This window comes from Psammomys obesus, unplaced genomic scaffold (genome assembly GCF_907164565.1).
Source record: "Psammomys obesus unplaced genomic scaffold, mPsaObe1.curated_primary_1811, whole genome shotgun sequence".
Classification (NCBI taxonomy): Eukaryota; Metazoa; Chordata; class Mammalia; order Rodentia; family Muridae; genus Psammomys; species Psammomys obesus.
The window spans coordinates 843,607-855,816 of record NW_026590663.1 but is presented as its reverse complement, the minus strand read 5'-3'; positions in this window follow the sequence as shown (position 1 = coordinate 855,816).

Sequence of the window (12,210 nt, the reverse complement as noted above, 5' to 3'; positions counted from 1 at the left end):
AAGATTTGGAGGAAGGTGACCCGTATTTATCCAGAATATATTATAAAATGCAAAATGTTGCTTAATGGTGTGGTTTTATTATACTAATTTACATATAGAAGTTATGTAAAAATACATTTAGTATTAGTATTTTTCAATATTGTTCTACTGGAACAAGTAAATATCTAGTCTTGATAAAAATATTTTGGCACTGTGTTCTAGCTTCAATACTTTATGTGGCTAACAGACACAACAGCTTTTTGAAATATACAATCATGGTATTTATTTAATTCTGGGTCTCACTATGTTTTCCACTATATCAAGCTTATCAGTTCAAGAAATCCTCCAGTGATTGAAAACACAGATACTTTCTTTATATCCAATCATATTTTAAATACGTCCAATAAATCCTGTAAGTTTTGTGAGATAATTCTTAGTACAAAATATTTTTTTTTTGATGGTGAGTTCTCTTCTCAGGTACGACATTTTGATTTAAGTCCTACCCTTCTTATTCAAATATTTCTACTGTATGAAATCAAGTTGTTAAAGTACTTTAGTTTTCTATAATCTTTCAAATAATAATTCTAAGTGGAAAGATCTAATTTGGATGTGTAATTGTCTCATTTCTGCTTCAATACATTTTATAGAATGATGATGGACTTTAGTACTTTTTTCTTAAACATAGTTATCAATTTTTCACATAAAACTTTAAACACTGAAAAAGGATAAAACCTATTTAAAAATCATAGTCTATATAGAATTAAAATATATTTGTACCTAATTACATGATTAATACTAATCATGATTATAATTTTTAAGCTCTTGTGCAAGAGCTCTGATTTATAAGGCTCTGTACAACAAGAACACTTTAAGGTAAGGTCCTGAACAACCTTTGTCATAGTTTACCACATACAAAAGTTTTCTATGTCCATTCTTTGGACATAGCTAGGTTGTTTACAATTTATGGCTATTATGAATAAAGCTGCCATAAACGCAGTTGAGAACGTGTCCAGTGGTAGATGGAGCTTCATTTGGGTGTATGCTTGGGTGGTATAGCTGGGTCTTGAGGTAGATCAATCCTCAATTTTCTAAGTAACACCAGGTTAATTTCCATGTGGCTGTACAAGTTTGCACTTCCACCAGCAATGAAGGGACATTCCCAATAGACAAAGGAAATGTGGTCCATTTGCACAATGGAGTATTACTCAGTTTAAATAATAATAATAACTTCATGAAAATATCAGGGAAATAGATGGAAAAAGAAAAGATAATCACGAATGAGGTATCAAATACCCAGAAAGACAAACATGACATATATTCACTAATAAGTGGACATTAGCTATAAAGTAAAAGATAATCGTGCTTCAATCCACAGACCCAGAGGCCAGCTAACAAGAGAGAACACATGATGCTCCTTATGAAGGGGAACTAGAGTAGATGTTGTTAGTGGACTGGACTGGAGATGTGAGTAACTGAGAGAGGCTGGGTCAGTTTGGGAGATGAAGGGAGAGAGTACTGGGAAAGACAACTGGAATTGTCTTGGGCAATCCTGAGACAAGCTAGAAACCTAGTGCAATGGACATTCCCAGAAGTCTATGATGGCGACCCTAATGAAGATTCCTTATAGTGGGAGAATAGAGCTTGAAGCAGCCATCTTCTGGAATGAGTCAAGACTTTCAATGGAGGGACTGGGACACCAACCCGGCCACCAAACCTTGGACATACAATGTGTCCTTCCTACAAAATATGCTGGAGTAAAGGTGGAGCAGAACTTGTGAGAGTGGCCAACCAATGCCTGGTCCAGCTTGAGATCCATGCCAGGAGAGGGAGCCCACACCTGACACTGCCTAAAGGGGCAGGAACCAGAGGCTGGAAATCCCAGAGACCTTGAACAGAACCAATAATGATCAGAGAAAGTCAATTAAATCATTCTAAATGATACTCTGATATACTTGTAGCCTGGAGCTTAGCATAATTGTCATCAGAAAAGTTTCATCCAGAAACTAATAGGAGGAGATACAGAGAGACACAATCAAATATTAGGTAGAACTCCGAGAATACTGTGGAAGAGCAGGAGAAAGGGTTGTAAGAGCCAGAATGGTCAAAGATACCAGGAGAACACAGTCCACAGAATCAACTGAGCAGAGCTCATAGAGGCACGCAGAGACTGAACCAAAAATCAGGGAGCCTGCATAGGTCTGACCGAGGTCCTCAGCATATATGTTATGGTTGCATAGCTTGGTGTTATTCTGGGACTTGTAACATTGGAAGCAAGGGCTAGCTCTGACTCTTTTGCCTGCTTTTGAGACCCTTTTCCTCCTACTGAGTTGCCTTGTCCAGCCTTAAAATCATGGGATGTGCCTAGTCTTGATATGTCATGTTTGGTTGCTATCCCTGAGAGGCCTGCCTATTTCTGAAAGGAAATGGAGGAGGTGAGCATTTGAGGTAGAGGAAATGTGCTAGGGAGACTGGGAGAGAGGAATGAGGAGAAACTGTAGTCAGGATGTAAAAAATGAGAAAAGAATAAATTTAAAAAATTAAAAAGAAAGATTTCTATGACATTTCTCAGAAAATACAAAGAAAAACTTTCTTCCTTTATTATTTTCCATTTGTATGGATAATCACAAAATAAAACAAGAAAGCTCACAAAATTCTTACTTTCATTAATAACAGTAACATATTCTAATGTACTTAATATCAAAGAAATTTATAAGTGATATCTTTCTTGACACAAAAATTTTAAAGAAGGAAATAAATTCTGTTGTGATTTGTCCATTTTGTTGTTGTTTTTATTGAAAAAATTTTGTACAATATATTCTGACTATGGTTTCTTACCTCTGCCAAATCCAGGCTCTTTCTGCCTCTCTTAGAAAACACTTAGGCATCTAAAGGAAAATAATAAAATATACTAAATCAAACCAAAAAAAAATATAACAGAATAAGACAAAACAAACAAAAGAAAAAGAGCCAAAAAATATATAAGAAGCACATAGAGACATACACATGCATACATGAAAGAATCCCATAAAAATAGAAACTGAAAGTTATAATATATTTAAAAAGGGCCTGTGAGGAAAAAAATGCCCTCACAAATCATTATCAAACAAAAAGCTAAAAAAAAAAATGCCTTTGAATTCATTTTGTGTTAGCTATCTACTGCTAACCATCTGGCCTACTCTAAAGAATGGGTTGTACCCAATTTAAGAAAAATAAGGCACAAAGCTAAACAGAGAATTTTCAAAACAGAGGAATATTGAATGTCCTAGAAGCACTTAAAGGAATGCTCCATTTCCTGCAGCATCAGGGAAATGCAAATCAAAACAACTCTGAGATTCCATCTTACACCTGTTAGAATGGCTGGAGGAGATGAGGGAGGGGGTCACATCCCGAATACAAAGTGAATAAATAATACAAAGTGTAATAAATAATAATAAAAATATCCAAAAAAACAAATAAATTCATGGGAAGCACAAAAAACAAACAAACAAAAACAATAAAAAGAACTCAAGTGACAGCATATGCTGGCAAGGATGTGGAAGAAAGGGACCACTCCTCCATTGCAGATCGGAGTGCAAACTTATGCAACCACTTTGGAAACCAATCTGGCACTTTCTCAGAAAAGTGGGAATAGAGCTACCTTAAGACCCACCTATACTACTTCTGGGCATATACCCAAAAGATGCTCCACCATATAGCAAGGATGCTTGCTCAGCCATGTTCAAAGCAGCTTTATTTGTAATAGCCAGAAATTGGAAACAAGCTAGAAGTCCCTCAATTGCAGAATGGATAAAGCAAATACAGTATATTACACAATGGAATATTACTCAGCTATTAAAAAAAGAAATAATGATATTTGCATGCAAATGGATGGGACTAGAAAAGATCATTCTGAGTGAAGTAACCCAGACCCAGAGACACACTCATGGTATGTACTTAATTGTAAGTGGATTTAGGCACATAGTACAGGATAAATGGACTATAATGTACAGACCCAAAGAAGAAAAGTAACAGGAGGATCCAAGGGAGAGTGCTTAATCTCACTCAGAAAGAAAAATAGAATAGACAGAGGTAATGGGTGAAGAAAGGGAACAAGGTAGGAGAGGAAACACAGATATGAGTGTGGAGGATATGAGACCTGAGGAGAAAGGGGTGGGAGGACAGAAGGCCTGTAGAGGAAAGAGAAACAGTGGACAAGGGCATCTCTCTTACAAGCATGAGACCTAAGTCAGGGTAGTCTCCTGGGGCAGGGGTATGAGAGGGACTCTAGCAGAGACTCCTAGTAGCAGGTGCCATAGAGATGGAAGAGGACACCCTTCAACTAGACAAGTCTCCTATAGAGGGAGGGGAACACCAATCCACCCCCAAAAAACTTCAACTCCAAATTCACCCTGCCCACAAGATGTGCAGGGATAAAAATAGAGCAGATGTAATGGAGACTGAGGAACGATCCAAACAATGCCCAACCCAAGACCCACCCCAAGGGAGAGAGCAAACATCTGACACTATTATCAGTACTCTGCTAAGCTTGCAGACAGGAGTCAGAGGTGTCATCTGAGAAGCTCCACCCTGCAGTGCCTTGAAACAGATGCTGAGACTCACAACCAAACATTGGACAAGGTGTAGGGAACCTTGTGGGAAAGTGGGGGGGAGGAGAAAAGGACTTGGAGGTGACAGGAGCTTCACAAGATAAAAAACAGAGCCAACTAACCAGGACCAAGAAGGGCCTGATGAGACTGAAGCCAGTCCATGCAAGGTCCTTGTTTGGTGCCTGTGCCCCCTGCAAAGATGTAACTGATGGGCAGCTCAGGCCTCATATGAGTTTCCTAGTAAGGGGAGTGGAGGCTCTTTCTGACATGGTTTCTCATTTCCCTCTTGAGGGACTGTCTTGCTAGAGCACAGGGGAGGAGGACATGCTCAGTCCTGATGAGATTTGATGAGCTAGGGAGATGGGAAGGGAGGTTCCCCTTTTCTGAGGAATAGGGAAGGGGGATGGAGGAGAGGGAGGTTAGATTGGGAGTGAGGAGGGATGCGGCTATGACCAGAATGTAAAGTGAATAAATACATGTAGTAATTAAAAATAAGAAAGGGTTGTATCCCAGTGATACTCCGTTGGTGAAAGCTAACCTTTCATTTGCAAGTAGTTATCTCCTAACTGTGAGATACTTCATTTTCAGTCAGAGTGAGACTCTGAAGTATTGAAATGTGGAAAATTTGACAACTCTTTTCTAGAGAAGCTTAATTTCTTCACCAGGGTCTCAAAGAGCAGAATCCATTCAGATAATAAAGAGTCATTAAGTAGACAGGGGTTAACAGCATCTGTTTTACTTTTGAAGGAACTATTAAGGCTTTCCTATGCTCTTTCCAGTATTTACATTAACAATCCTGACTTTCAGGAAATCTTTCCGTTCACCACTTCTGACACATCCTAAACTTCTGAACCTTTTTTGTGTTCCTCTTCTGCCATCACCTTCACATAAAATAGCCTTTATCTAGAACCATCTGGGCAACCATGATTTCTGATTGACTTGCCTAAGCCCATGTATACAGCAAACTGTTCTGATCAAGGTATAAGAAAACTGACATTCCCTGAAAATAGCAAGTGGTTAGAGGTTAATGGAAGCACTACCTTTCTGGATGTCAAAGCTTTCATTTCTATAATTCCTTAGCCTTAGCTTCTGGTGGAAGCTGGGAGGAGAAATCGGAACCAAAGACTCAAAGCTAAAAGACCGTAGCTCTGGAAATTACGAGGTACTCTCAGGATATAGAAGAGGCTCATGAGCCATGGTCAGCCTGAGCTTCATAGTGAGACCCTGTTTTAAAAATCAACAGACCAAACAGGGAAGAGTAGCAGGTTCATTAGTATGCCCTTTATCAACTTCAGAGGTTAAGTATCCAAACGACCACATGTCTTTTGAGAAACTAGGCCTCTGTCATCTGGCTCATCTCCATTCACATTGGCTGTACCTCTTTCTACATTCTTTCTCCCATTCTGGACTTTGGCTGCCTTCTCCAGTTTGAAGCTGCCTGCAACATTTCTGGTAAATTGCACTGCTTATCATTTGGAAATAGTTTCTGAGTTAGGTATGGGGACTTGTGTTCATAATTCCCCTCAGCACTGTGATCCCATATGGCATAGACCCATGCAGGATCTGTGCATGCTGGCACAGTCTCTATGAGTTCTTATGGGTATTGGGCCTACTGTATCTAGAAGTTCTTATTTTTTCTGTTTTTTTTTTTTTTTTACACTCTTTCTGCCTCCTCGTCTGCAGAGTTTCTTGAACCCTGAGGGAAGGAATTTGATGGAGATATCTTATTTACGACTAAGTGTTCCATGGTCCCTCATCTCTGCATATTTTCTTGGCTGTGGGTCTTTGTTTTTGTTCCCATCTACTGCAGGAGGAGACTTCTCTGATGATGGCTGAGCAAGATACAGACCTATATCAGAATGTCATAAGGAATCATTTAATGGCTACATTTTTTTTTAGCAGAACAGTAATATTTAGTTTTGCCCTAGGTCTCTGGGCTATCTGATATTAGTTTATTGGCTACCCAAGCAGTGTCAAGGATGTGTTTCATCTCATGAGGTGAGCTTTAAATCAAATCAGATACTACTTATTTAGGCCCACAAGCTTTGTGCTACTATTGCACTAGAGAATCTTGTAGACACATCATCACTGTAAACTGAAGAATTTGCAGCTGGATTTGTGCTTACCTTTCTCCTTTGGTAGCACACAGAGTACTTTCTAGTACTTTGTATCAGCGGTTATTTTTTAGTGCAACTTTTAACTTCCTTTTTGACAACCTTAGTGTTATTCTCCTAAGCAGCTATTTCTTCTCCTATTTTGAATTGAACTAAAGATAAGAAAATATTGGTGTTTATAGACATGGTTCAGAATCTTGAAAATATATAGCCTGTGTGTGTGTATGTGTGCATATTTCTGTCTGTGTGTCTACTTTGGCGTGTGTGCACATTTGTGCATGTTATGTTGGTGCATTTTTATACTTCCTCATGCACATGGAGGCCAGCGGTAAACTTCATGCCTCAAGAGCTAATCACTTGCTAATGGAGAAAACGAGCCTCATCATCCTGTGCTAGCTTAGAAGGCCATGCTGGCTGTAAGCACTCTTCAGGGACCAGGCAGTCTCCACCTCCTCAGAGCTGGGGTAACAAGTCTGTACCAGCATGTTTTACATTCTTATCTGAGTTCTTAGTACTTAAATCAGTTTCTCGTGTTTGAGTGGCAAGGACTTTATTAAAAGAGCTATTCTCCTATGTCCTTTAAAAATATACTTTATTCAGAAAAGAGATTCTTTAAAAAATCCCAGAAGTGAGAAAGGAGTATGAACTATAATTTTCTGTTTATCAAATCAACCATGCATTATTAATTCCACGTCAATAACCAAGTCAAGTCAAGAGCGTTCTCACTTTGGAACTGAACTCTGAGTTCTAACAACACACACACACACACACACACACACACACACACACACACACACGCATTTATAGATATACACAAATTCTCAGGCAGTTCAAACTATTAGCTCTTAGTTTAAATAAAAATAATTTTGACACATTCTCTTCTATTTTTTGCTTTTTATGCCAATATGCAAGAAACATGAACAATATAGTGTAATGATCCTTTGATTCAGGAAGACAATAACAAAGATATGAAGATATTAATCACTTATTATGAATGCATTTGTTAGGGTTTCAGCAGAAAGAGAACTGAGAAAAACACACACACACACGTGTTAAAAAGACATTCATTATACTAACTTACTTACACACTATGGACTGAGTAGATCAACAGTGTCCAATCTATGCCCTGAACAGACTAAGACCTAAGTTACTACTTAGTCCAAGAATTTGAAATGTCAATAGTCTCAGATCAGCATGAAACTTTGATGGAGAGCAGCGGATCCTCCATCCATGTTGGACTGAAGTCAGGTGCACGCCATGTTTAGAACACACTGACACTAACCTGCAGAGACCAGATGACACTCCTTTTATGATTTTGGGTGGGGAAGAGAGTAAGAAAGAGAAGCAGAACTTGACATGATTCTAGAGATGTATACAGAAGTGTGGAAAAATGGTAGAAAAGAAGGAGAGAACACTGCTAGAGATGGAGACGCTCACAGGGTTTTCACCCTCACAAAGGTGCCATGTTTGGTCATGATAAGGCTCTCCTCTGACTCATTTCCTTAGTATGAAGAAAGAATGGCACATCATCAAAAACAGCATACTTTCTGGTTATTCTTTTAGTATTACTGAAGTAAAATATGTACGGATTCACTGCTAAAACATTTGTGTTTCTTGGTTTTTACCCTGATAAAATACTTGAATATGTGCATAGGGTTATATGCAAATATTCTTGATTTTTAATAACAATGAAAACATAGAACAACATGTGTTAATAAAATAGCAGTAAAATATAGCTGAGAAGACTATATCCTATAGATATTACAGTCATCCTCTGTGGAGATTTAAATCAGAATAACGGAAAGGGAATGTATTGATTGTAAGAATGATCACATCAGTGTTAAGTTTGCCAAGGTTTACTGAACTATCATCTGTATATTTTATTTATGTTGGTTTATATGAATAATGAAATGAGAGAAGAAGTTACTTCTGTGGAGAAACTTTTACTACTATTAGAAAAGAAGCAAGCTGAGGATCAACAATGCTTATACAATTATTTAAAAATAAACTGAGGTATTGTAGAATACACACTTTTTTTTTTCTTTGCCATTGGTCCTGGCATTGATTGTCTAATAAAGACCCCAAAGTGTTTTTATTTTATTTAGAGAACTCTCTCTGTATTACAAGTTGGCATTGGACTAGATCCTGCAGCAAGGGAATGCTACCATATGATGTTTAATTTCCATTTTTATTATATGATGTCCAGGGATGAGTTCCCCATAGATAGCTTTCAGAATGGGGCTCATCACTGGAAAGACTGAGGCACATTTAGAGGTTTTTACTGATATAATGCTGGGAGAAGAGAGTAGCTGGAGATTCACAATGATTTCTAAAAACTAATTACCACTAATAATGACTAATTATCATCATGGGTAAGGTGTATGTAATGAAGCCACTTAGAGATCTGCAAAGAACAATGTTCTAGGATTTTCTGGATGGCTCCCTATATCGATACTTATGGAAGGTGGAACCTGGAGAGATAGGAATCTCCAGCACTCTTTCCAGATGTGCTATTCAGATTTTTCTTGATGTGAAAAATTAAACAGGAAAATATTTTACATGAAGAGAACTTTTGGATTTTGCTTTCAGAGGTTTCAGACCAAAGTCATTTAGTTATTAGGTTTCTGGGCCCATGCATGGAGGGCCAGAGCATTCTCTTGGGTGAATGTGGTGGAGGAAAGAGTCTCACCTCAGCGCAGTTGAAAGAAGAACTCAGAGATGAAGATCTGGTGGCAAACTATTTATTTAACTAGAAGACACTTAGCTGATGTCTGGAGGTGTGGATACACCTATATTCTGTGTTAATTGTAGTCTTTTTTATTAAGTGATTTTGAAAAGAGGGCAGAGAAAATACTTTGACATTTTTTAGTATTTCTATACATACATACATACATACACACATTTACACATTGAAAGTCATGAATATTATTTTTATCTATCTATCTATCTATCTATCTATCTATCTATCTATCTATGACTATCTGATTATTAACTGTGGCATTATTTTGACATCACAATAAATTCAGATTATAGCCAGAAATACATCACAATAAAAAATGAAACATTATAGAAATGGAGATCATAACATCCTGATAGATACATCCTTTTCAGTTTTCACTTCTCACAAACATTAATTCGTGATGATTTAAAACAACTAAAAATGAAAGCAGCACAGGCAAGCAACCACATGGTTAAATAAAAACATGTAAAAATAGACTATCTCTTCATTATCTCCTTTACAGTAACTGCTACTTCTTAGAGACATTCCTCTAAAACTAGTACCCCAAACTAGGATGTGCCTGCCTCTAAACCATGAATGCATATTGCTGTTAATATATAATTATGGTATAAAAATCTAGTCATAAATGACCAGTCTTATTATAGCCTGTTATATTTTAGTAATCACTGAACATGTTCTGGGAAATGAACATAAGCCATAGCAGGATGAAACACCCATGAGGATGTTATAAAACCTGGGTATCAAGCTTGGAATGTTCTGTAGCAGATCACAAAACGTCCCTCTGGAGTGCCTTTCACGCGGCTTACTATTGTACCCTCTGATTGTCCTCAATTAGCAGATATGGGCACATGGCCACTTTCTGAATTGGATATCATTGCTAAGCCGTAGCAGTTTCACTGGACAAACAGAGCAAAATGTCTACAATACTTAAGGCAAACAACAGGAGCCATGACTTTTGATTAGTTGTATATGTAGACACAGAAATGCATTTTAGGAAAATATATTTAGTATATGGTTAGATATTAACAGCAAAAAAAAAAATGTTCATTTTATTGAGACTTGAATAGAAAAGAGGAAGCACAATGTCATCCTAGGCATAGCAGAGAAGTAGGATCAAAACTTAAGGAAAAACAAAGTATACATGAATATTAAGAAACCCCCCTGCCTTTCCCCAGAGGACCACCTGTAAGGAGAGATTATGTAATTTGCAAGGACCTTACTTAATTAAAATCAAAACAAACAAACAAAACCCAGGGATATGAGCTAGGTTTCCATTACAGAGTCAGGTATAGATGCCTTATCTTGTCTGCTTTTTTTTAGTACCATTGTGTGCCTAGTCATAAGACTTTATATCCATGATGGAAGGACTAAACTCCAGGGGTTAAGATAATCTCATAGTGTTAGAGCCAAATACGGATAAACGGATTATCATGGCCGGTTAAAGTAAGACAAACTGGAAAACAGAGCAGTAAACATCTCTCATTATCAGCAAATGTGCACAGCAGCTGCTGGTCATCTCCAATCACAACAAGCAGATCAACAGCAAAGGGAAAAATATTGTGGATGTGCCCACATTCTGAATCTTGGCATCTAACTGAATTTAGCACAGAGCATCAGCATGAATTCAAGTATGTGTGAATCACAATAATCACTCGAAGTGCTAAATCACACATTTCATGGTTTATCCAGGCTACCAAAACACTGTGGTCACTGTGGTGTGAGCTTTGTGAGGCTTTTCAGTGTCAGACTTCTAATGACTCAGATTTAACACACACACACACACACACACACACACACACACACACACACACTCACAGAGAGAGAGAGAGAGAGAGAGAGAGAGAGAGAGAGATTCTTTTCAAAAACCCAGTGTAACAGAATATCAGTGGTGAGACACTAAAGAATAATCAACCATTTGGATATGTGAATCAAAATTATAGACAAGGGCTTTCAATAAAATTCAGTTGAAGAGGAATACTTTGCCTATACCTATATTTTCATCCGTATTTTTTCTGAAATAGTTTCAAAATCAGTCTTCAATCAATATCAAATTTCTTTTTTTAGTTAAATATTATGGAGTGAGAGATGGGGGCCAAGTTTTATTCTTCTGAATATAGATAGCCAGTTTTCCTGGCACTACTTATGAAGAGATTTTGTTTTCTCAGGTGTATATTTTAGCAACTTTGAAAAAACCTCGGTGGCATACTCTGGGTTTATATCTGAGCTTTCTATCCTGTCCCAGTGGTCTACATGCCTTTTTAAATGCCATTAATATATTGTTTTCTAATAAGACACAAAATAAATCTCAAAATTGAACAAGTAGTATTAAATCCACATTAATGGCTTCTGTACATCAAAGGAGATCATCACTGGAGTCAAGAATCAGCCTATACAATGGAGAATCAACATTTGCCAACTATATATCAAACAGATTGATATTTAGAATATGAAAAAGACTGAAAAAATGCTTCAAGCCAAAAATTACTCAAAAAATAAATGCCCCCACTGAAGTGAATAAGATTCTCAGAGAAGATACAATTGATCCATAAATATGTGGAAAGAGCTTTCAAAATCCTCTATAATTAAAGAAATTAAAATTAAAAGTTCACATAAATCTAGTTAGAATGAATATTATCAAGAAAACAGAGGACAGTGATGGCTGTCGTGGTGTGGGGAAAGTACCTTTACTTACCTCTGGTTGTGATGTGATCTGGTAGAGTCACCATGAAATCAGTAGAGGGGCTTTTCAACAAAATAAAATAACAGTGGAGATGCTTAATTCTCATTCAGA